At 41.7% G+C, this 27,812-nt stretch overlaps 1 long non-coding RNA gene across 1 annotated transcript; it reads left to right on the plus strand.

Annotated features, from left to right (window-relative positions):
- Positions 1–1,842: 1,842 nt before the first annotated feature.
- On the plus strand, positions 1,843–27,202 carry LOC135494828 (uncharacterized). Its single transcript, XR_010448471.1, has 3 exons — positions 1,843–2,583; positions 25,106–25,240; positions 26,316–27,202. It is a non-coding gene; the product is annotated as an uncharacterized LOC135494828 (long non-coding RNA).
- The last annotated feature ends 610 nt before the right edge of the window (positions 27,203–27,812 follow it).

The following is a 27,812-nucleotide window of genomic DNA, read 5'->3' on the forward strand; positions in this document are numbered from 1 at the left end:
TTACCGGTCACCATATACCCGTAAACCATCAAGCTCGGTGTCTGGGGTATTTAGATAAGGCTAATCATGTGCTTCCCGCGAGCAGGGTGCTTTTTACAAGATAAAAGGTGCTGCTTTATGAAATTTACTTTATTTATCCATAATCTAGCTTGCATGTAATCAGCATCAACTAATTTTTAAATGAAAATGTTTCCGAAATAAAAGCAATTTCTTTTTCTTTTGTTTTTTCATACATGTATACGTTGATGATATTGCCGATCCTCCTGTGGTTGACGAGGGTTAAGATGCAGCAATGTATGCACCAAATGCACTGCGCTGTCCTCCATGAAATATGATCAGGAACGTCTCCTTGATGCAGCCCAAATAACTGCACCGAATGCACTAACACGTAGGGCCTACTCTTGCAAGCATGGAACGTATTTCTTGATGCAGTGCACCAAATGCACTGACACTGCTCTGCAAGCATGGTATGTATAATATGTACCAAATGCATTGGCACCGTACTCTGCAAGCATGGTAATAAACGTCTTTCTTGATGCAGGACAAATGAGTGCACCAAATAAATGCACTGACACTGTCTCATACCCTATACTGCCAGCTTTGTGATAAACGCATTTCGTGAGGCAGCATATAAAGGATGATTACACCAAATGTCATGGTTATAAACCTGCCATTATAAGAAAACGGCTTTCTTGATGCGGCATCGGAGGAGATTAATAACCCAAAACCCTGATTAATAAATTTAGATATCAAATGTCAATCAGTTAATGAGACCGGCAATATAATTACGGAACACTTTTTATCAAATTCCATTTGACGTATGGCATCTTTATGCGAGGTGAAAAATAAGGAGTGGGGAAAGTTTAATCTGGATACATAACTGGCGCGGGTGAAAGCTTTCGACCTACCGAAAAATCTCAAATTTCCAGGGGGGGGGTATATGATCAACAATTTTCTTCGAAGTAAGTCTAAATCAGTGATGTTCCAACAATGTTTGATGGTATGGCTGATGAAAAATAAAATCACCATTTTCTTGGAAATGAGTCCATAATTGGGAGCTGTACCAACAATTTCATCAATTACAAATTCTCATCACAGAGTCAATTTCGTCTCTTTGCCGGGATTTAACCTAACCTTGAAAACTGCCACAATTAATCTGTTTAAAGACTTGCTTGGGAAAGGATAAATCTTTGTTAAGACAGTAAATCTCTCTAATGAGCGTGAAAGAATTAGGAGCTCATTTTGAGATTGGTTTCAGTTGAAGGCGGGTTCTCCCAAGTCCCAAGCTTTCTATACGTCCTGAGTCCAAACCATGAAGGTTCTGCCAGTCCCAGGTTCCATACGTCATCGGGTTCATCATTGCGACAGAATTTTAGAATGACCCTACATCCCTACATCCCTACAACCGCTACCAATATCACTGTCAGACCGCGAGTAAGAACAGTCGATTTGAGTCAGTAAAAATTTGTCACGCTTTTAGTTAGTTAGTTATAGTTACATGATTGTATCATCAGCAGATGCATATCCATAGATTAACCAGCCTGCAGTCTGATACTCTAGACTATCTCCATTCATGAACAGATCCCACCCAATGGCCGCAACAGAGTGGGGAATAGATTTCCGATAACAATAGACCCGCACGATCTATTGTGACTAGTGAAATTGAGGGGTGTAAGGAGTGCGCAACACCCCTCTCAAATCCATTTAAGAAAAGATTCGAGCTAATCTATTGTTGCCCGTAACCGACAGGCTCGTTTGGGCAGCGTAAGATGCACCGGTCATTAGTCCCCATCATTCCGATCAATATAGACCGCATACACCCTGCCCAGCCATCTGACGTTGAATATTTCGATCAACAGCACTCATGGTATATGTCTTCCTTAAAATCAGTAGCCTTTTGCATCGAATCCCGGTGGGTACTTCAGTCCTGGCAGCTAAGCATTCGTTTATCGGTGTTTGCCGAGATTCAACCAGACAGAGTCTCTCGACGTCCTTGTTTCAAATGAGAAGCAGCAATCGTGCTGCAGCTTTTTCCTTCCATCGGATATCCGCAATGTGGCCTGGAAACCACCACGCAACCGCCAATGCCGCCTGCGAAAAGAATGGCATAGAAAGACTGCCGGAGCCGAACCTCTAACCGCTGAGCAGACGCACCGGCCGGCAGACGAAATCGCGTTGCATCCTACGGATGTCAACAAAACTGGATAGTGGATAAAATCTTAGAAAGAGGCTCATATACCTGAAGGCTATTCATGTTGGACTCGTTGAGTAAAGGTAGTAGACTTCGTAGCCAGGAGAGAATAATTGGTGTCTTTGACAAAGGAAAGTTTTGGAAGTAAATATTTCGAACCAACTTCCAACAAGACTTGATTCCCTTTTTATACCGATTCCTTGCGTCTTTAGATACGACATGGACTCTCGATAGATACATGTATGCTTTGAAAAACACACTGACCGTGAAAGTTGATTGTCAACCGTCCTTGGATTATTTGGCGCGTGAACGGGAAATGATGACGACGATAGTTGCGACTCGGAGAACGCTTGGGTTTGTTTGTTTTGTTGGGATTATTCTGCTGCAGTCAGGTAGGAAACTTCTTGTACGGTTTTTTTAGGTTAGAAACACCACGTGGTTAAATCACAAACTTTAGCAAATACAAATGAAGCATGAAGTTTCTTTTTCCCCAAGCCGATTATTGGCCGATGATGTCAGGTGCCTGGCTATCATGAAGAGCCTAAATAATAGGCATTTGGTTGTAGTTGGAAGATAGGTTATTTGTCCTGACACCAAAAAAGTTTCGCTGAAAAAACGTCCTGACTTCTGATTGGTTCTCTTAAATATGACGTCATCTTTTTGCCATGACTTTTTGTTTTTCACGGTATGGGAATATGGACAAGTGGAATCGTCAGATTTGATAGGTAGGCCTACTACATGTATCATTATGTCAATGTGTGCAAAATTATAATTCCATTGGTAAAACACTTTATGATTAGTTGATCTTTAAAGTTTAATGCGTTTTTATTGGGCCTTCCGATATAAGGCGAGGCGGCTTAACCGAAGAGGTTAGCTCAGCTCTCCGTGATGTAAAACCTTTTACCTCAGTCTTATATTACAATTTTTCACTCCGACAAAAATGCCTTGTTATACGTGTATCTCCAATAACATCGAGAGATCGAAGCAGTAAGTCCATTTTTATAATCTGCTCTCATCAGCTAATGCAGTAAGCTTCAGACACACACGTACAAGACGTGCTAGTCGCTTTAACTCAAACGCATACTCAAAATGCAATCGGTTTATTTGATTTGACCAGATATGGGTTTTCTGACATTTTCACCATAAAGTGATATCTTTCGACAATAAAAATGTTACCAGTAAAGCTCTGTACACACTGACAACATTTTGGGTAACATTTTGGGAAACATGTTGTCCAGGTGCGATGTTATCGAAAATGTTGGCAGAGTGTACAGTTCGGAAACATTCGATAACATGTTGACCAGATGTCGGAGGTAAAGGTCGGAGGATGTGTCACAAGGACTCACAAGGTCTTACAAGGACTGGTTATCAATCAGCTAAAGCTAATATATTCATGGCTGACCTTATAGACGTGCAAAGAGAGCATGTGTCTCCATTGACATCTTCTGTGAATGTCACTAATGGTACGCCGTGCCTGATGAGCTACAAACGCTTCTCTGTTGCTCACGTTCAGGAGTATAACACTAGTAGATCACGGCCTCAGTTTGTCCAAGGGTTCGTCAAGGCGAGTCACGAAACATAGCAACAAATTAACTTCATTTCCAAGGTGCTTCTTCTCGTGGCTCGAGAACACACTTCGAGTCCCACGCATCAGCACCATAGATATCGAAAGCCTTCAGCTGCTGATATGAATTAACTACCAGTGATCTTTAAATTTTCAATTACCAGTTTATGCATCTAAAACATTTCCTCTACCGTTTATCCTTTCAAATGCTTCGCAATTTGCTTCCGGGTAAGCTTGTCATTTCTTGGCAGTCTTCGATACGGATGTCAATTGTTGTAATTACGTGTAAGGGAATTGATAAAAGCTATACTTCTCCTTAAACACAAGTGCCTCAGGTTTATATACATGTAATAACGGGTAAAGTGGGTGCAGAAATGGCGGAAATTGATCAAAATCGAGGCCTGATTGTTGGGTGTTTTCCTGTGTTGCAGTTGGCGTTTGTGATGATTCTCCCGCTTTCAAACAGCCGCACAATCGAGTGATTTGAAATACCAAGTATACTCGCTGGTGCCGAGCATAATTTTTCCGATGCGTTGAGAAGAAGAACGCCCTATAGTCGAAACAGGTCTCAAGAACGAGTTCAGAACTGCATTTCATCGAAGATTAATTATTTAACATTTCCCCGATTCCTCCTACAACCAAGTGTAAGAGATGATTTACGAGAGTCTCATAATTGAATTATCACGACTTGCGAAACTTGCGTAATTTTGTTGGGCGAAGTCGACAGTAATTTACGGTTGCTCTGGCTCATTTTCTCTATTTTTGCTCAAATGACTCCCGAGTTTGCTCAACAAGAATTTTTTCTTTGTACCTACCTATACTAATGGCCGTTGTATCTTGGCTTCCTTCCAGCGGAGTCTTTCTATGAATTGACGACTCTGCTTCCAAGAAGAGTCCCCACCCACTTGTACTGATGCCCTTGAATGTGAGAGTTGTTGAAAGATTGGCCTTTGTTTGGGCCAACCTGTTACTGGATTTCTCTTGGTGCTTTCAATGATGGAATCCATAGAAATACCTCAAACGTAATGAAAGAAACCAAACCCTTCCGTGCCACAAAAATGCACTTCTTGGCTTCTTCAATAACGAAGCCATTGATTTGATTTGCAAATATTTTTTATCACGAAAAAATTATCTTTTGAAGTGAGATCGCGTTTCAGTGCTAGAAATGATATTAACACAGTCCAACATTTTTCACTCTGTATTTGGTATCGTACGGTCGGGTTACTGGGTTAACGCAGCGCAAAAAAGCATTATTTCGACCTGACAACTATTTCAACTTACTCTCTCGACTTTCACCCTTATACTTCAGGATTTCGGTACAGACAAATCCCTTTTGTTCGTACTGACAAAACTCTTACCCAAATTTAACTGATTTAGCCCAGAATATAGTCCCTTCGTTTGCTTTTTGTAAACCGCCAAAATATCACAGGCGTTCTACCGTTGCGGATTTCGCGTATAATCTCGATCCAGCCACCAAGATTACGAGCACACTTTTTTTAACAAATGAATGAGATTCTGGAATCAATGAAAATAAAATCGCGAAAATTATTTGCGCTTGACAATTCAAACAGCGTGTGATACCATCAATCTTGTGCATTTCTCCACTATTACATCAGTTACACCTAATTTCAAAATTCGTTTCGAGGGACCGATAAATGTCATGATAATCTTATGGCGGGGTTTTAGATAATGAAAATGGTTCGTTTTGATTTAAGATAATGTTTGGTGTAATTGTGAAAAAGTAACGCACGCTTCGTTTTATAGCTTCCTGTTCCTCATAGTTTAAAACTCCTCTGGGTTACTCGTACACTGTAGTTCAATGGTTTTGCGGTGAAAGTATGGACGTCACTGTGGTAACAACTCTACGAATTGCAAATTTGAGCCCAGGACTCAGTAATCAGCTAAAATGCCTGAGTAGTTATACTCTACTGGAGAATATTTATAATCCCTGTAACAAGCGCTGCAGTCTAAATGTAGTTATCACAACATCCAAGCAACCATTTTCGGACGATAATTTGCTTGATTTTCCCCCTTTAATCATGTATCCACTGCGCAGTTGACTTTCATGCAATCATGGCGTGGTCGACTTTACAATAATGAGGTTATAAGTGTTAGACCTGGTGATTTTTTTTAAAGTAGTGTGTCTGCTGAAAGATAAAAGGCACTTCAACGGTTAATTTAGTCTTAAATTACATACTTCTTCGTCTCGTTAATTGTATCAAACGTGTCCAATGGCACCCATTAGCCCATCGTCAGCGTCAGTAGATCTTAGCAGTTTCCCTGTTCTTCGCTTTAATCGTGTTAATTATTGGAGTGAATGTTCGTTGGAGGGTTTAAATTTAGGAGATAAGGATTTTAATGGGGCTGAATGAGGGGATGTTATCACCTGTCACCCCTTCCATTTGCAAAATTGACTGCAAATATAACGGCAAGCACAGCGAAATTAGTAAATCGCGTACGATAACGTGGAGACCTTCATGACCGTGGTACAAGTAACTGAAAGAAAGAACAAGACCGGGTTTTACTTTAGGAGAAAATATTGTGGTTTATAAGAGCTACACAGATGAAGCTTTTAAAGTGTTGAGTACTTCTTACAATGAATTCCACACCAAACATGCTATATTACACCACGGGGAGTCATATCCGGTGCATTAAACATGGCAGTGCAACTCGAATGGCTCGCGCACGGCGTTCGATTATCATCAATAAGCAGAATGTCCCAAACTTAAGAAATGTTTCTCAGGCATTAGAGCAAAAACTGCGAAACCGTATTTATCTTATCGGTAACTGGCCCCAGAGCTCCTTAGTAGAAAGTCCATGGGGATGGCCTCGGTAATTTTTCATAATAATTTAGCTGTTGCCATTATCGTTTTTGATATCATTTTGAATAGGGGGAAATGGCTACTGATACTCGAAGGACAGCATGCAATATTTACATGGTAACCAGTCATGCAAGGATCATCAATTGGCAGATGGTGGTAGGCCGATCAAGCTACGTTGTCTTTCAGCCCGAATCGTAGCTCCAAAGTGATCGTAAAGACCGGCCTGGCAAATATATGTCGAGGTGGGCTAAAGTGTGGCGCCTAACTCTGACATGATGCAAGTTCAAGTTTGTTTTCGGTTCATTTCTTGTTGATGTTGATGTTGATGCAGATGTATCGAACCTGTTGAATTAGCATTCTTTAGTTTGTCAGCTGCCTACTGGTTCCACGCGGGCAAAGCGCAGTGCCGCAAATATTCTATCGATTTCCCGTTCTGTCATCGCTGCACTTGTGATTCGAGGGCCGATTCATCAACCCAAGGTGATGCTAACTTCTGCCACTAACAATCCATGACCCATCAGGTTGATTTATGTACGAAATGATGCTTCAGTTGCGGTTGTCTCGTTTTCCAATCAGAGGAGACCATTTTGTGGGATAGTTAAAGACTGGTTTAAAGAGATAATCGTTTAGGGTGTGATTTGGTGTCAAGGGTTACGGACCTTGTAACTAAAATGATTACGTGTGTCTCGTAGCTATGAAAGGTTATTATAGGTTTTTAAGGCTGTCTGACGAAAGGATTGCTTAGAAACTGCCGGATTTCACGGTTAAAGACCTTAAACGACAAAAAATGAATTGCCATTTAGTTCAAGATTCAAAGGCGCAGGGTGATACATGTAGCATAATCTGAACCACCGTCAAGCGGAGAAACCACATCACTTAGGAAATGAGAAGTCTTTCAATCTTTAGCTACGACAGGTTAAGAATTACCCTGAGGACTGAGATGTGAGGTTTCTACTAAAGAGGCATCCTTTGAAAGAGTGGTGTCTTTCTCAAAACGAAAACATAAGAGCATTTTGCATTAAAGGCGAGAACAGCAACATTAAAAGGTGATGTCAACCGTTTCCCGCAACCCGCAATAACATTTATCGCGCTGAGTCGCTGTTTTACTGACATTTCCAGATGACTCTCTCGATGAAAGGAATTGTTGGTTTTAATATCAAACTTCATCAAAGGCCAGCTTCATTGTAGCATCCAGTCTTTTGCGAAAGCACTTTTACTTCATATGACTTGAGAAGGAAGCGAAAGGTGCAAACGGGCTTGGCGGATTCAAGCAAGTCAACCGACATCACTGCAACCTACAAGTATTTCAAACTTGCAGACTGTTAATAGGAAAATATCGACTTTCATTTAGAAAGTTATGATTTGACTTAAAAGTATGACTGTCAGTAGAAATTATGTTGCGTAAGCTGAAGATTAGGTACATGTCGAGTATCTTCTTCGTTTTCCCCCCTCCTCCTTCGCCTTCTTCTTCTCCTTCCGCGACCGCTCTTGCCTGAGCTAGCAATCATCCCCCGTCTTCTCCAAGAAGCAGAACGACACCCGGGGGACTGACAAATACTCTCCTTAATGTAGGAGCTGTCCCATTACCCGGGGAGAAACACCCTCTTGCAAACAGGGTATGCAACATGACTTTCGCATGGTTCCTCCTTACGCATATTGGAGTAAGTATACACTCAGTATGCATCGAGTGAAGTTGTCTGATATGTCCCGAAAGGGTTATATACGTAGATCAGCACCCGACACTCATAGCCCAAAGAAACTACGAAAGATCTATATTACCCGCATCTGAAGCAACATCTTTGAAATTGATCCAATAATCTTCTATCCGCCGGAGCGCAAGGTGGTGCAGCATCGGATAGTTTTTATAAACTGACAGGAGCTTCATTTGTGTACTTTTCTTGAGCCTTTCTTTGAAGATCTCGTTTCAGTTTGCCCTGCGCCCAACGCCGTACTGCGTCGATAGCTCGTGTAATTAGTCTTATAGCGAGGAGCCTCCTACGCAATAAGTCGGAATCTAACCCTTGATATTGGAAGCAGTATTTAGATGGTCTATACCTCAAGATCTGCTTGCAACACTGTCTTCTTGATCAGACGCACTATTTTGATCCGTTATAGAAATTCGATAGACAATGGGAGATTTGTTACAAAGGTTAAGAACCTGTTGACACTCTTGACCACACTTAATGTTGAAAAACTTTGCTAGGATATACTCAAATAGCACGAGACCTTGCTTCACATCGATAGTTCATGTACATGTACGGTGCCAAAGGTCCCCTGGCCAAGCTAACAAAGTCATGCTATTTCCGTATGCTAGTCAGATTCCATCAACGACTCCTTAGTTAGTCAACCGCTGCTTTTGGCCTTCCTTTGCACGTCCCATGGCAGCCAACCTGCATCTATGTTGAATAATGAGTAGTTTAGCTCTGTCAACTTCGGAATCCGTAAGAAAATCGATACGGTCGGTCATTAAGTTGATTTGCCCTTGAAAGACGTTTCGTGGGGGTCGATGTACTAAGATTTGCCCTGGTGACCTATTGTTAAGACTCTAACAATGGGAATTTTGGCCTAGGTGCGAGCGGGCTTTGTTTACAGACAAAAGACCATGTACTGGGCTAGGCCTGCATTCTTTTGACTGTAAGGAAAGGGGCAAAATAACGGTGGCTGGGAAAGGAACCGAAGTTGTTTGGTATAATATTTTTGCACAGCTCACAGCCTACAAAAATGCACTTTTGTCGAATATTTCAAGGGGGACCCTTTAATGGCAAGGCAGTGACCTGATAACTGGTTCACCTACATGTATTCGTATCATGAAAGATTGGGTAGTCATCCCCAGTTCAAATAAATCGCTGGTATAATGACGCCGGTGGTTATTATCGGGGTAGTATTAAGCCTCGGGTGATTAGTCGGGAGCTTATTAGTCTCAGGAAGGTTGGAAAATAAATACACCATTCAGGTGTGACACTGGTGAACGAATGCACTTTTAGCCAACAACGTCATGCCATATAAGGAGCTAAACAGTGTCGTTAATAATCCCTGCCGGGATCCAGACTACCGCAATATAATACTATAATAAGTCGGATATACCACCTATAAGACGGTCTGATCCAAAGGGCTGGGTTGCCGAAGCTGAGAGAGATAAGCAGTCGAGAGCCGTCAGACAGTTTTGCCAAGCTTCAATCCATTAGTTCTCTGTAGACATGGTTTATCAGGCGCGTTTGCGTTGAGAGTTACCGAAAAGAGATGCTAAAAGCCTCAGCACCAGTCAACATCCATCGGAAGTTGTTCCCATGTGTCCCTAATGTCAGTCCATTAGGTCTTTGGGGAAGGTCTTTGTCAAGTCCTGCACTGTTGTTGGTTTTCGTCGCTCGATGAATCGTGCAACATGGGAGAGCCAGGAAATTGGCAAAAAAAACAAATCTTACATAGATCTTTGCATAAAGATGTCGTTTGTTTGGTCGCGCGATGATTGTTGAATATTGGGATGACAGCTATGAGAGGAAGCCGAATCCGCAAAACGTTTTCATTTGGTGCTATGACCTTTATATAGAAGTGGTGAACAACTGACAATGTTGGTAAAGGGAATATAAGTTGCGCATTGGATGCGAGTAATCCGGCCTCTTTTTGTCATGGAGGAAAGTGCACTGGATACTTTGATCATGGAGAGGGAGGGGGGGGGGGTATGTAGATTCCTATGTATATTATATAATGCCGATAGCACCCTGACCACATGTGTAAAGACAAGAGTCATGTGGCTTCCTGTCATAGGTTTAATTACCACTGCTTTACATGGGAAGTCTTCTTAAGTTTGGAATCCGGTGTATATTTTTCCTACTGATTGACATGGTGACCCCGAGACGTCTGCATGATGTAGATTTGGCTCTTTCAATGGAGCCTGAGTCCAAATTACGCATCTGTCGATTTCTAATCACTTGTAGCTCTCATGTCGATAGTATCCTGACCATACATGTGTGAGTAATCTCAGGGGACAGGCAGACAGGCGGCTTGTCAAGAGTTGATTAACATCGATCTCAGTGTTTGTCTACGATTGTCACAGATCAAACGCCCGATTTCCCAGGGTGATTTCATTACTTGTCTGCAACCAGACTACGTGATCATTAAACAGCTACACACTGACTGATCAAGAGGCTTTGTCATTGTTAGCAGAGGAGTAGATCAAGGTGTTACTGGGGCTACCCTGTGGCTCATCAATTGCCACGTCCTTCCAGCAGCTAAAAGCAGGTGTAATTTGAGATCCCATAAGATATGTTGGTTGAGATAGTGACACTTGCATAAAGGGAACTATTATATAGACAGGAGTAAGAGGTGACATTGTCGGCCTTCAGGTGGCTAATTTACAAGTCAGGGAGCTGCCACCGACTGAAGAAGGAACAGCTCAATCATAATTGTGGTACAGAAAGATAATATCAGGTTACCCGTCATCCCCAACCTCGTGGTCTTATACTCCCTTTAAAGGGACAACCTGGGTGTATGATATGATTGTTTTCCCTACAATGATGGCTTCTGGCAGGACCATGACTTCTCCAAACAGGATTGTTGATAAATCATTGAACTTCATTAGTATGCACTAGAACAAGGTGTAACCATAGGCCTGCTTGAGATTCATAAGCCACGTCCTTAACTGCCTCGAAACATTGGCGTGGCTTCGCATGGTGACAAGCAGGGGTATTAATCTCCTCAGTGGCCGAAACCTGCAATGAATATTACATGTTAAATTGATCTTTCATTTCAGGTTTGAATCACTTATTTGGCAGCCCCGTTATTTGGCTGCCAGATTAGTTCTAATCTATGTTGTGTACGTAAGACACGCACTAGCACTGATTGCCTGTCCTGGAGGGGACAAATCTTCCTAAGTGTTAGTTAGGATGGGCACACGAGTTTCTAGATTGCCCCCATCGCCTCCATTTGGTCATGAATGTGCTGTAATCACGTTCACCATTACATCAGCTAACTGGATTAGTAACAGACTAATCTCTTGAAGGCAATAGGCATATAAATTTTGTCGCGGGGTGATATTGTAGCGCCAGTAATAAGTCTGCTTCTAGAGTTGGCTTACAAAGTTTATTTGCCACTTCATTGGGCATTGATGGAATTAGGATCTAGAATTATCATTCAGAACTAACCAATATTATACGATGTTAATGTATACTGTATACGATGCTAATGACATTTATTGGTGACTGAATATTACGATGAACTGCCTTTGTGTCAAGGCGCTTCCCATCAAATGTGCATGTTTCTTTGAAAGCAATTTTGAGGCATAATTTCAAAAATAGTCTTAAATGTTCTCCCTGGAAAAAGTCTCATTTGCTGCTAAATGGTGACAGATTAAGGTATAGTTCAACAGAGATCCATTGTCTTAGATACCTCAAAGGTTAAAAGCGCATGAAATACAATCTTTTTTCCCAGTGTGCTCTCTATCCTGGGGACATATACAATTGTGACACTGGCCGGGAATCATTGTTCGCTCTCGAACTGTTGGTCCTAAAGCCTGCACCACACGGTGAAAATTTGCGTGATGCAAGTGACACGCGTGCATGTTGCGACAGGCAAATTCTCACTGTGTGGGGTCGTTTTTTGCTGCGTATCTTCCCTCGCGAGTCGAGACGCAGCCGATCTAGCATGTTTGATATTTTCTCGACACGCGAGGAAGTTAATCACCGTGTGGGGGCTACCTGCAGCAATGTTGCGCGAGTTCGACGAATCACAACAAGCAGATCGGTCACATGATTTATAGGTCAGTCACATGATACCAAAATGGCAGCGCCCGGGAACTGTCAAATCCTGAGACAAGACCACTAATGAATATTCATAGGTTGGAGGGTCGAGGCCTATCAATTAGACGAGTGCATGTTTTTTACTCTCAAGTACATATTTGGAGAGGTATTGAAAAAATATTTGCTGTGGCAAGTCTACAGATATAAAGAAATTATTTGATGAAAAAATTAATTTCGAATTTTGCTAATTGGGTAATAGGGGGCGTGTTTTGAGTTTTTTCTGCCAGTTGGCTGAAAACAGTGGAAATATCAAAGTCTGTCTAATTTGTCGATTATAAAAAAATTTCCGTGGTCAATCACCAATTTCCATCGCACCAGTTACTCGCAAGACTAACCCGTATATCATATCCGAATTTCAGTTTCACTACTTGACGCGTTTGTTGATGCGTCGCGGTCAAACATTGACAATTTAACTGCTAAAAGGCTTAAAAAATCAATTGTGGTCTTGTCTCTCCTATGAGAAGTATTATGGACCAAGAAGACCAAATTGCCCTTATTCTCCTGCTGTTACTCCGTCGGAGGCGGCGCCGCGTGGACCGTAGTCTTTGGACAAGGCCATGGATTCAGAAAAGAGAGGATAAGGGGGCCTATGCAAATCTAATTGCTGAATTGCGGGAGGAGGACCCCATGAAGTATCGCCAGTTCCACAGAGCTGCCATTTTGGTATCATGTGACTGACCTATAAATCATGTGACCGATCTGCTTGTTGTGATTCGTCGAACTCGCGCAACATTGCTGCAGGTAGCCCCCACACGGTGATTAACTTCCTCGCGTGTCGAGAAAATATCAAACATGCTAGATCGGCTGCGTCTCGACTCGCGAGGGAAGATACGCAGCAAAAAACGACCCCACACAGTGAGAATTTGCCTGTCGCAACATGCACGCGTGTCACTTGCATCACGCAAATTTTCATCGTGTGGTGCAGGCTTAACGGATTAGCTCATCACCTGGGACTGAAGGCGTGAAATCATCTCATCTGGCTCATGCGTGCAGGCACACATCACATGGCATCGCATGTGACAGGATAATGGATCAGCACGTCAACCAATCAAGGCTACAGGATTGAGTTTCGACATCAGCAATAGTCTTGGTTCCACTACAGGGTTTAGATCCGTTTCTATCGCATCCGCATCAGGTCCGAACTTAGCTTAGTCCGGACTAACGAATGTGGTGCAGTTCGACTACAGGATTGGTAAGTTAACAGGTACGGCTACAGGCGGCGCCACTCTATGTGCGTTAGGCTAAACTCTTCAAAACTGGAGGTATGGAAACATGGACAGCGAGCCATAGTTGAGACAAGACCACAATTGATTTTTTAAGCCTTTTAGCAGTTAAATTGTCAATGTTTGACCGCGACGCATCAAAGAACGCGTGGTGTTGTGAATCTGAAATTTAGATTATGTTATTCCGGACAGTCGGGCAAGTAAATGGTGAAAAATAAAATGGTGATTGACCACGGAAATTTTTTTTTAATCGACAAATTAGACAGACTTTGATATTTCCACTCTTTTCAGCCAACTGGCAGAAAAAACTCAAAACACGCCCCCTATTACCCAATTAGCAAAATTCGAAATTAATTTTTTCATCAAATAATTTCTTTATATCTGTAGACTTGCCACAACAAATATTTTTTCAATACCTCTCCAAATATGTACTTGAGAGTAAAAAACATGCACTCGTCTAATAGATAGGCCTGGACCCTCCAACCTATGAATATTCATTAGTGGTCTTGTCTCAATGAAGGTACATTTCAGGGGTTAACATTTTGAGATTTTTTTCAAACTAATGTACATGACATCCCACAACTCTCCAACAAAGGAAAGTCATATCTGGACATTTTTGGAGAAATGAGAGACATTTCAAAGAGTGGTACAACTGTGCCAAAGCGACGAAAGAGGACAAAATCGACAAAAAGTCATGATTTTGCACCCAACAGCACCAAATTCAAAGACCTGCCCTGGCCAGAATAAGCAAGCTATGGAGCTGAAACTTTAGGATGTGATTTAGGAATATCTTTGCTGCTTAGGGCACAACTTTCAGAATCAAGGCCTAAGTAGTTTCAAAGAAATTACAAAATGAATGGCAACACAACAAGACTTGTAAAAATGAAACCGAACTTAGACCGGGGTTAGGTTGACTCTTATTTGGGTCAAATTAAGTTTTTTTCTCATTATTTAGGCTTGTTTTGACCTTAAATCATCAGCAATACAATATTCTAAATGAATTAGAGTGATTTGAGCACATTCAAATTTTTCACTATATTGACCCAAAATGTAGTGTAAATAGAGACAAGACCACAATTGATTTTTTAAGCCTTTTAGCAGTTAAATTGTCAATGTTTGACCGCGACGCATCAAAGAACGCGTGGTGTTGTGAATCTGAAATTTAGATTATGTTATTCCGGACAGTCGGGCAAGTAAATGGTGAAAAATAAAATGGTGATTGACCACGGAAATTTTTTTTTAATCGACAAATTAGACAGACTTTGATATTTCCACTCTTTTCAGCCAACTGGCAGAAAAAACTCAAAACACGCCCCCTATTACCCAATTAGCAAAATTCGAAATTAATTTTTTCATCAAATAATTTCTTTATATCTGTAGACTTGCCACAACAAATATTTTTTCAATACCTCTCCAAATATGTACTTGAGAGTAAAAAACATGCACTCGTCTAATAGATAGGCCTGGACCCTCCAACCTATGAATATTCATTAGTGGTCTTGTCTCAGTTAGGATAAAGCACTAGAATTTACTTAAATTAAGAATTGAATAATGAAATGAGAAATGAGAACGAATCAGAGTTGACCTGTTGACAGAAATACCGCGTGTTGTTTTGACAGAACCAACACTTCCGCTCATTCGCAATACGTTCACATTGACACGCCACCTGTAGCCGTACTTAGTAACTTGATCTTAATCCGGACTAATGCGGTTCCATTACAGGTAATTTCTGCTTTAGATCCGGGTCTATTCTAAGTTCGGCTTAAATCCGCTTGTCCTATCCGCACTTAATAAGACCGCTCTTAGTGAGAGCCGGACTTGTTTAGTCCGGACTAGCTGTAATGGAATCACAACTAATTCGGATGTAGTCCGCACTTTCCTGTAGTGGAACCGCAACTATTATTGTGAAAATGGGGGTCGGCACTCACGGCTGGAGTTCGAAAAAATTGGAAGGCCTGTGGCATTCCTGTACTTTGATGTCCTTCAGTCGTGGTTTCATGATGCACGAGGAATATGCCGAAACCATGCAGTAGCAGATACATATTAATGGCATGTCACAGAGGATTCGTCAACCTTGGTTATTGAGTACCCCGTTCTCCCAGGGCTATAAACGAGATTACAGTACAGCCATGTGGCTAGTCCCCGCTAGTCCCCATTGATAATGCATGACATCCATCTTGTTGGCAAGAAAAAAAGAGGAAAACACGTGGAACCACCATAATCATGCATTTGTCGACATTCCTTATCCAAAACCTGTAGAGCTGCTCAATCAACATTCATGATATACATGTATACCGACATGCAGAGTAAAAACATTTTAATTTTTACAATGCTGTGTACGCGTGTGAATGTACGAAGACACACTTCTGCACTAGAGAACACTTTGAAACTTTTTCTAGATTCGTATTTCTTGACCGGTAGTGCAGAAATCCCGGGAATTCAGGAATTATATACCTACGATCCCAAAAAAAACAGCATCACTAGAAGATAAAAGCTAAACTTTGAAGAAATTGCGTGCAAGAAAACCAGATGACGAAGCCGATTCACCAGTCACCTGAAGGCTACCAAAGCTTCTTCCTGTGGTCCCCCGTCTTAAAATATGTATTGGCACGAGTGCAGGCTTGGGTTTTTTCCGGCGCACTTGCCATGATACGCCGGAACGGATCTTTTGACGCCATCTTCCCTCATCACCTGCTATCGCGAATGGGACAGCAGCTGTTGTTTTATCCACAAACCATGGATAATCTTTACTCGATTAACTTTTTCTTCTTGTCATTGATGGGAATAAAATCATCTCTTTAGCGATGATGGGTAAGGGCAGCATCAGTCGTGGTCAAAAATAACGTTCTTTTGAAAACGTACCAATTGCATACACCTGTCATGCCTGTAGGCTTATAAGGAAATTTACACCTTAATCACCCGGGACAAGGACCACTGCTTTTTATCTCTGAAGCCATGAAGATTTGCCTTGCTGCCAATCATATTTTTCCATTTTCCTTATACCAGGTTTCAGCTCCGATAGTCCGTAATGTGGAATAGGAATCGCGTTTCCGTCGTTCAGATTCCAAAAAAAGTGATTGTGGTACATTTGTATCTCCGCTAGCCTAGCTAATCTCGCTGCTGTTGAATGACTGTAATCTGCCGATACTTGGATAATTACGATTTCTTAGCATCTTCGCTAGTTTACCGCGAACCCCGGCCGCTGGTCAGTACCGAACTGATGATATAGCCCGGGGATGATAGCGTAGCAATTGTGGTAAATCTTTTTTTGTTGCCCCAGCCGAGCCATCATGTGAATACAGTCCATTGTCACTCGATGGAATGATAGCTAGACTCAAAAACGAATCGTGATCGGCGTTCTTGAAGACTCTGAAGTGCGGCAGAAAAACAACTCTTGAGAGATGTAATTTTCATTCTTGACAGATCATGTGATCGGCGGTTGGTACTTCTGTGAGATAGCTGCGCATGAATGGGTATGGTTTCAGCCAATCGGATCAAGAGAAGAAATAAACTGTGAATGCAATGGTTGTTTTGACAACTCAGAAGTTGTCTTTTCGTAAAAACGGTCGAATCTGTCGGTATACGATCTTGTAGTAACTATCAAGTAGCTGTCAATATTACGTCCACGGTACGAGTTCTCAGTGGCTGGTCTGAAAATAATTGTTTTCCGGCTGTGGTACGAGACAAACTAAACAAAACCTTGTAACCTAATTACCTCGACGCAATGTAAGAAGTTTTAATTCTTTCCTCGGCATGTTGAAAAATGGAATGAGAAACGTTTTTTTCGAATAATGGTCGACGTCCATGGCAGTGACTTAATCAACAAGCAACAAAAAAACAATCACAGATTGCGTTTGCTTTTCCACAGCACGGGTTGTCTGCTCAAAGGGAGAACCTGCGTGGGATATTGGTGGTCATGAGAATAGTACTCTTGCTTGCCACCATGCGCCGCTACATGTGCATCACGACACTCAAGCTGATCTCTAATATATACCTGTCCAGTAAATGCTTTTGAAAGTGTTGAGAGGCGATTTCGGACATTGCTTGCGCATTCACATCAAGTGCACTGTTATTGTAGTAAGTTCTTCAATTATGTTGTTCAGAGAAGTCATGGTCTAGCTGGAAGCCATTCTCGTATGAGAAACCAACCTACATATGCATGTACATGTATTTCTTGGCCAACTTGTCCCTTTGTGGAGACCGTTTACTGAGGATGCTCATTCCCGCTCATGCAATAGTACTAATTCGGGTCCGAATGCTGCTAATCAAGGAGCTTGCACGTTCCATGCTTGCTCATCCCTTTCACAAAGAAATCCAACTATTTGTGCTATCATGCTATTGCATGCCTGGGTGAATTCAAAAAATATTTGCCAAATCAATTACTTCAATTACTGCCATTCTGGAGAGCTGATTGTTTACATCTGTGCGAAATTAATGAGACAGCACACACGATTGTTGACGAAATGAAATCTATTTAGGTCGACAACCCATCTTTTTCTGCAGTTTGGCAAATTTTGGTCGTTTTGTTGGAAGTACAAACATCCGCGAAAGATTAAATAATCAAGAGAAGACATGCTCAGAGATGCTGAATTCGAGGCTGAATTCTGGCGGAAGATTAAAGTCCACCCTCTAATCAAAAAGCTGACTCGCATAACGACCGAGCTGTCCCAGGGGTGTCAGTGTTCGCGATGGCTTTGATATCGATCTGGTACAAACTTCTCGCATTACAACCATCTCAAAGCAATTATTATCATCTGTCCAGGTGCAAATTGCTATAATCGAACAACGTGTACAGTAAGGTTAATATTTAAAGGCACACCGGTGTGGTGACGGTTGTCCGTGCTGATGTTGGTGGTGACATCGCTGGTGTATATTTTGCGAATAGCGCAACGAAATATGTTGTTCACAGTCTACAGTTCTTATTTGAAGAATTGGGGTGGAGAGGCGAATCAGTTGGCACCAATATCATAGAGACGCAAAGGTCCCTTTGATGCAGGATAATATTGTCACAACTATCACGATGCAATGTTTTTTAGGTTGTGCGACCCTGCGAACTCCTCTCAGCTGTTCGTTGCAGTTGGCTCATGACCATCCCAGCAAAGGCCATTGCGTTTTCTTCGAAGCCATTCTCTATATCCAAGATATCCTAATTGATATTCATGTGGGCACTTATGTAACAAAACACAGGATGAAATCGCTATCACTTTAGCTTGACAATGGACACGACCATCACCGTCAACTATAATTCTCTTCTTCGAAGCCATTCACCATCTTGAGTATCGTACTTGATATTCATTTGGATACTCACGTAACAATACCCTGAATTGAATGGTGATAACTGCAGATCTAATAGACGGGCATTTCAACTGACAACATGCACGTGACCATCACACTCACACGTATAAGCTATTGCGTTTTCTTCGAAGACATTGGCTATTATTTACAAGACGCGGAAGATCTGTCTGGTATATTAATGGTAATCCTTGACTGGCTATCTATCTTGTCGCAATTTAACAACACTTGCAAATATAATGATGATGATTTGTTACATTTTATGTTGTCGGCCAGCTAAAACTGGTGACTTTCCTTATTGGCATTTCGTGCAAGTTTTCTCCCACACGTAAAATAACGATCTCCAGTTATTAGAAGGGTCAGTTTATGGCCTATCCAATTTTCGTGATCTGATCCTATTTTCCCATCAATAAGCAGTTAGAACCTTACTTAGTGTGTGGCAATGGTGTTTGCCATGCATGACCAAATTACATTTAGGGTTGTTTTCTGAGGATCGGAATGCCAAAGCAATAGTTGTTCTTACTGCATTATGCAATAAGTGCTTTGAAACACAAAACCAAAGTTACATGTGTGTATAAAATACATGTAGGTATACAACTACACACGATATGTCGAGAATTGTTGACATCAAGAAGCATTCCTTGTGGTCCCAGTTTCGTATGAGACATTGAAAAATTATAACGACGAGAGATGACGATGCGAACTTGAGAGCAGTCTATAGTTGGTGCCTTTGCGGCAATTACAATAATTTGCAACCACGCTGCTGACGGTGATCATCACCGTCATCATCCTGATATCTAGGCGTCCGGTATGAAAAGGTTCCCGGAACGTCATTATGTGTTTTTACGATCCAGAGCATCTTTAAAGCTAAAAGCTGAAAAAAGTGAAAAGACCACTGGAAAAGATATCCTCGCGGTCACATGCACTTTCGCTAACTTACAGGTACTCAGTGAAAATGTGTTTCATTGACATGGTGCCTCAACCAGTACAATGTTGAGTAATTGATACGCAATTTTCCCAGTAGGCAATGACAATAACCGCGCCACGGGTATATGCTAGTGACAATAATTGATATCTGCGCAATCGGAAGCTGAGCGTCATATGGGAAGACAGTTTCTTCCGATGTCGGCCATTTTAATTACGATGTCGTGAACGCAGAGCAAATGGCTTGATGAGAAAATGAGTTTTTCATATTGGTAGTTATATTGTGATATGAAGTAGTGGCGAGGGATATTGTCAACTAAGGGTCCCTCTATACGACATCTTGAAGATAAAGGTGGTTGAGCTTTTGAAAAACCCGTGAGGTGTTTCAGAGAATTGGAAAACCGGACCTTAAGTTGTTTGCATGATTTCGACAGAGTCTTTCACTCAAATATCATAATCATTATTTATATTCATATTGAGACTCTGGTTTAATACAATGTGTACTTTACTAAGCATTACACTGACCGAAATCTTCGCGAGAAATACACATTAAATCTTTTTTTAAACCATAATTGAAAATTGGGTCTTGGATTCGAATCGATCGATCAAGCCTTGACAAAGTCTCTTAATCGAAGTTCTGGCAACTTAATGGCAAAAAAAATAAGGAAATTGAAATGTTCACGCACAAAAGAAATTAGCCACATCCCCAAGAGACTTTGGTAGATAGCTGATGTCTTTGATAGATGAGGTTAGATTTCCTAAGTTGGTGATGAATTCTTGCTAAGCCTGTCGGACTGTACTTTCAGCACATAAGTATTACAGAAACATGACTGGAGGTAGGCCAGCAAATAACGATGCTACTGTACTGACAGTGTAGAGGGTTGACAATAATGCAGTAGACCGACGAAGCTCATCCCTCTATAGCTGCGGGCGTATAGAGACTCCAGGCTCAAGTACAATGAAGACGACATTGTATTGTTCTTGTAGTATACGTGACAAGGCTGCTGCAACGGAGATGAATCGTTTGATACTTTAAATCCGGCTTATGTGAAGTTATGGGTCCCACTGAAGACATTAGCTCTGGCGTAGAAACGGTCTTCACAGACGAAATACCAGCTCCCGAGAAACAACTGCCATTTCCTGTTGCATCTCAACGCCGAGGTCCGTTGCCGCCGAAGTACATGACATATGCAACGCGTCTTTAAAAGTTTGCGCTGACTGTCGGAAAATAAGGTGCAATCTGGCACATCATGCATGATTGGCAATTCGTTCTTCGTAATGGTACGTGAGGGCAGATCTCGATGTTGAATTGATGATTCTTCTATCTGCATGGCGACGGCATCCTTTCAAAGCCTTGGCTATCAATTTCTCGACTCATGCTGATATAAATCAAATATTTGTCGTTGTAAAGTCCCAAGGACGCCACGTCCTCTTCTGGAATCATTCAGTTATCAATTACTCATTTGTTGGCAGAATAATACAAGAATAGTTGCCTAAGTAGGAACCTTAAGGTGCACGAGAATTGATGCGAAAGTTATAGAACATTAATCGACCATTTTGAAAATGAAAGGGAAATCAACCGGATAGTCGACGAAGCGGCATCTCGTCTGCGTAGATATCACAGAGAAATTACCAGGATGAATCAAACGACCGTGCGGCAAATCAGGGGCAGTTAATAATAAAAGGAAACCAAGTGCATTACATAAATCATGTTTATGAATATTTAAGAGATGTATAGAGTTCCCATTTGGGGTTAATAACAATTTATTATGATGTGTGATCCGTCCGTTTTAGCTGTTAGAGATAAATTTGCGATGCATATCTCTGGCCATAAAATAATTCTCGCGCATTTCTTGTTGGTATTTTGGACAAGATTGAATATCTAATGCAATTTGCTCAACTTTATTTCATTAAGACAAAGAATTACGCCTTGGCTTTTGTCTATAATAGTGTGTTTGTTACCGTCTTGAGACTGGTAAGATTTATTTTTATCCAGTGATTGCACGTATTTCATTTATTCTAGGATGACTTCGAAGGTTCGGCTTTGTATTGCCTCATTCATCGCCATAAACTCATGGTGCGAGAGAGCATCCACAAATCTAATCCAGCCAGCCCGGTCTTGTGCATCCCATGTCAACTCATGCCGCGTCTGCCTTTCCATGTCGCAGTCCTTCTGCAGGTTCCATTCGCCAGTCTCGGTCTTTCATGGCGGTGCCGAATGACGAGGAAATAAGTACTGACTTGAATTCTCAATCCTCAAGACATGCCATAACCAGTTCCATCTTCCTCGTTGGCTCATCATAGGACATTTAAACAATATGTTCAAGAGAAGCCAATTACATTCGAGAAAAATCTGATATAGCAAGAGCAAGGGACCGATATCGAGTGAGATATAGTAATCGGTACGGCCTAACGGCGTGTCTAAAAGCGTTGCTACTCATATCTCTGTGAAGACAGGTTTCTCTGCGCTATTATTGTAAAAGAACGATTTACTCCATCAGCCCATCGTTGCGGAAAGTAGAGAAAGATCATAAGACTAGCCATCTGTCGATTTTCCGACACCTGAAGCCATTGCTTTCGAGTCGCTTTGACTGCTGTTTTCCTTATAGATAACACTCTTTTGCTTCATTACCAAAAAGCACTACCTTCCCTGTTTTCCCCTTTGATCACTATCATAATTATGGTTGCGTCTTTTGACCAGTTTATAAATGGATCCCATCCTCTGTTCTGAGGTAGGCTTAATCTATCAACAATTGGGGAGCCTCTCGCATGATTGATTGCTCAGTGATATGTCCTTGAATTACCGTTAAGTTCTCCCTCATTCTCTCTGGAGGTATGGAAGAGATTTATGAAATAATCCAGGGACCTCAAGCAAACTATAGCCGGCGATTCGCTGGAATCATTCGTTATCCAATGTTGTCAATTTCACTCAGTGTTGTTCGTTTATTTAATGACACGATGCGTCCGTCCATCACCAGAAAGCGCTATCGAGAGGTTTCCAGGCCATTCCATCACAAGTAAGGTACTATGTGCATGATTGATTGCTCGTCAGTGATATGTCCTTGAATAACCACAAAGGTCTCTGAAATCACCAGTCCTCTCATGAGGCTATCTATGACATGTCTTAGATTTCTATGAAATAATCCATGAACTCAAGCATTCGAATGCGCATTAATATCTCTTACGATGAAGAAAGATGTTTAGAAACCCATCCAATTATTCCCAAGGCACTAATATCCGTTAATTGATTCCATATCCGGATGCATGGAATTGTTTGATTGACCATGGAACGTGATCTAAGCGTGGTTGTTTTGGTGCCAGTGAGATTATGGCTGACCATTCCGCCTGTGGCTGAGGGACTGAGGGTCAGGGTCACGTCGGGTCGTTTTCGTGGGGTCAAGGTCAGAATGAAAGACTGATGGCATGACCAAGATTGACATTATTAGCTCTACCGAACAGTATAGGGTGTTTATTATGTAAAGTAGAAGGAAACCGGTGACCCCGGAGCCGGAAATCTACGATGTCGGTGAAGAGAGTCGCCCTCGCTTTCTATCACATGGGTAATACCGGTACCGACCGGGAATCGAACCCGGGATCTCAGAGGTGACAGACGCTGATGTTTCCATTCTGAATATCAATTCATTTACATGTACGGTCTCTTGGCTTACCGCTCTCATCTTTCACCGAAGTGGTAAAGGGGAGAACATTTCGGTCACTGAACATAATCGATTTCGCGTTAAATTTTTGATATCAAGGTAACCATGATTGATAACTGGTCGTATTGCCTCATTTTATTGCTGATGCCTTGGACAGGAAGACTGATGACCGCGGTGCCAAATGGCTCTCAATGATCGAGGGCAATTGCTTGAGTTGGATTGGTTGCAGGTCATTAAAAATCAGATGGAAGGTTATCAACAAATGAAAAATAACGTTAGTTTGCCCTATACCACGCACTGAGAAGAATTCAGGCCATGATGAATGTTCGATCACTAGTGTTTCTACAATGATCTATCAATTTGATGATATTGAGGGGAAAAGATCTCTTTCGAATATCTTTTTAGTCAACGAGCGTAATACCCCACAGCGCTAACTGGTCAAAGCTAATGATCACATCGAGACTGCCATTCAGAATTTCCCTTTAGCGAACTAGTAACATTAGTAATTGGAATTCTTTGGCGGGTGAATTGCCATCAATACGACATGTCGTCGAGCAGAGTATCCAATTTGGTCAAGAGCAATAATGCCAGTTGCCTGAGTGAATTGGCAGTCACCCAGATGATTCTGAAGCAGTGGGTTCGCATCAGAGGGAATGCCTTGCATAACTTCTTGTTTGAGACCGACGTTCTTTCATCCGTTCGCACGACTGAAAAAATGTAGTACGTGGTCCATTTAGAAATGTTGGCCTTTCCTGACACTTTAAGTCCTCTTTGAGGCATTATGAGGAAGACGTTTGACTATAAGAAATATCGCATCAAAGACGAGTAAGGGACGTTATATTATAACTCTGGATCTTTGAGGACCAAAATGTTACATCATTGATGTGAGAGTTTCGGACCCTTACTGTAAGAAATAACCAAATACACGTACTCTAATATCAAGAATTAATGACGACTACATGTAGTCTTAAATAATTCTTGCTACGGGTCGAGGCAAGACAAGTGGTTTAAACAATTTAGTCTGGAGGAATCCATCCTCGAATATCAGAGCCCGTCGTTTGCTCGTCATTAGTGAGTGTTGCACAGGATGAGAGGAATCATACCTGACGGACTAATCGCAGTGAGATAACTAGGAAGATTTATTACTTTAAGCTTTGGTGGCGGAGTAGATTTTTCAGTTAAAGTTTTTCAGTGTCAGATGTAAAGGCTGGTAATCCGGACTTAAACTCTTCGCTTTTAGGCGGATTTGAATGCTTTTTTGACGGCTGTCATTTCAAACGGTAAAATTCAGCTCAAAACATTCAAAAGGCAATCAGTCAAATGGATTTGTTGCTTTCTGATGACGTGCGGCTTTGACGAAGTCTCGTCACATTTTAAAAGCGTGACGAGAATACGAGTGATTGTACTCTAATGTGTGAAGTGCGAGTCAACTCGCTCGTTAGCTGATTGTTAAAACTTCATGCCGTTTGTAATTGCATCCCTGGCTCCCCAAATGACGCATTGGGGCTACTGTTGATGACTGGTTTCGTTCCCTGGTTCCGTTTGACTGTTTGTTTAGTTTCTTGCCCAAATACAATTGGCGAACCAATAACTTCAAAATACTTTTACCAACAAGTAAATTATTGCTCTTCTCTATAGTTTCAGGCTCTAAATTAATCAAATGTTACGTATGCGAGTCGGCCAACACGGAGAAAGCGTCGTGCGCTGATGGCGAGCTGAGCGGAGCACCAACAAAAGATTGCCAGACCACTTGTGCCAAGGTCACGAATGCAAGTAAGTTAGGATAGGAACGGGCCAATGGGATCAAAGGGTCAGTCTAGTCTCCATGCAGACTCTCGTTGATCGTTTGAACTCTGTATCTTCAAGCGCCTGTGACCATATGGCGTAATGGAAATCTGTTTTGACAGAGAGTATATCCTTGGAGTTGGAGAATGGGTTGAACAGTTGCTTCCTAAGTCATGGTGCCTTTCTGGAGCGTTCTGCGCGTTAAAGAAATTTTTAACAAATGAAGCAGTTTTTTTACATTTCAATTGCTGAATTGGAAAACTCTTGACATGAATGACGTCATTACGTCAAAATGATAATCACTTCACTTGGATTTTATATCGGGTCCATTAATCCTCTCCAGTTTCCATGGTAATTACGCTTGGTGATCCACACTCGTCAAAAAGTGATTTTTTATTACCATGGTAGCGCTGATGCAAACTTCTAAAAGCAATTGATATCAGAGAATTTACATTTTACTCGTTCTTAACTGTTTAATCTTTGTGCTGGTTCATTGAGATTCAAAGGCATTGTAAACAAAAATGTGGAAACCATATGGAAAGCATTTAACTTGAGATTAAAATGCCCGTTTACGAAATGAAATGAGCAAAATGAATTGGGTATATTCATTTCGGCGTTCATGATTTCTGTAGTACAGAATTGAAAAATCTCAAATTCTAGTTAAGGTTTCCAAAACATCGCTGGGGCCGAGCCTAATTAAAAGTGTTTCCGTGTATACATTCACGTCGTCTGCTAGTTCTGCCTCGGGAATTTTCGGTAATCGTCGGGATTAACATTTTGTACATGTGTTCCGAGTTACACCCTGTTGCGTAATATCACGCGTCAAATTCCTTTGTGAGCGGCGTTAAAGAAGTAGGAAATGTCCCCCTGGGAAAAAGTGTCCGGCCCTATTGTATTCTGACGGATTATGTATAATAAGGGTTCAATAGCGACCATTATTGTCAACAAACAGCTGAGAGATTTAAGCGCATAATAGAATGCTTTGTTCGCCGGACATTCCATCCTATTAAACACTAGGCCTTCATATAATCAACCCCTTTCACCTCCTCTTTGTCTATTTCAGCTACTATAACGCGGAAATGCACATTGTGGAAGAATTCAGATGGATGTGAGAAGGAAACTGATGGCCAAATCAAATGTTTCTGCAACCTTAACTATTGTAACTCAGCCTCCACTCTAACGAGTTATCGTCTTCTTACCTGTATAAGCGGTGCCTTAGTGATTATCAAACAACTTTTGTAATGAAATTTTTCTATCAGTTTCACTCTTCTAAGTCCAGCGGCGGTAGAGACAGACTTTTGAAAACAGATATTTATACAAACTTAGCAAAGCTAACATTAGAACTGAAGATTTGTAGCCGATATCAATAGTAGGCCTCGAGCAGATTTTACACCAGATGGCATTTTTCGCTATAACTACGGCGGACACATATACAAAGTTATACTGTCAACAAACGTACAGCGCATGAACATACAAGGCTATATTGCCGAAAGACATACAAAGGTTATCATCAACCAGTGGCCTGGCCATAGTAATATTTGAATCTCTGAAAAATCAGTGAACAATAGTTTAGGACTGTTAAAATGATAGGACTCTATTTACTTTACCACCGAGACTTATCTTACAAATATATGTTTACAAGGTCTTTATGCCGAGGACAAAGCGTCTTATTGTCTGACCATTCACTGGAATGACATCATCGTCACATTTCTAAAGCTGATCGCGGGTCGCGAGTTGCGTGAACTGCATAACATAATCCCCTAAGGAATGTTCGCGCTGAGGACCTGACATCCTCGTGCGTGACTTCATCGTTCTGTGGAAGTTTTTAAGAAACAAATACATGTTGTCCAAGTATTAATGTACTCAATCTGTCCACTCTAATTTTCTAATTTGATGCTGTATTACAAAATGGACGATTTCTTCTCTGTTCTTCCCACAAAAATTAATAAAGACATGTTTTCTAAAAAAAGGTTCTCTGTTTCAACATTTCCATTTCCAGCGTGAGCAGGAGGAGGTTGTGCCTATTAGTGGCACAATCAAGGCGTGGCTCCTTCAACGGTCCTGCCCATGACGATGACGCAGCCCAAACCGACCGAATCGAGGGTGGCTGGCCCTCCGTGAGAGGGATGAGATTGTCACAACCTTGCACGAAAAATCCGAAAGAGATAAGACAGCCACAACCAGGCCGAATGGGACTTGGCTGCTCCACTGTCATGCCGACGCGGTGAGAGAGATGAGACAGTCACAGAATGTCACAGAAACTGTAAAGGGGATAAGACAGCTACAACTAGACCGAATGGAACTGGACATCTCGGCCGTCGAGAGATGAGGCAGCCCATACCCACCAAATCGACTGAGATTGGCTGACCCTCCGTCTTGCAAACACGGTGGGAGAGATGTCACAACCTGTCACCGTAACCCTGTGAAGGAGATGATATGGCCACAGCCAGGCCGCATGAGACCTGGTTGCCCTTCCGTCTTGCAAACACGGTGTGATGAGAGATGAGACAGTTTCCACATGTCAGCGACATTAAGAAGGAGATAAGACCGTACAGCCACA

Source organism: Lineus longissimus, chromosome 10 (assembly GCF_910592395.1).
Source record: "Lineus longissimus chromosome 10, tnLinLong1.2, whole genome shotgun sequence".
In the NCBI taxonomy this organism is placed as follows: domain Eukaryota; kingdom Metazoa; phylum Nemertea; class Pilidiophora; order Heteronemertea; family Lineidae; genus Lineus; species Lineus longissimus.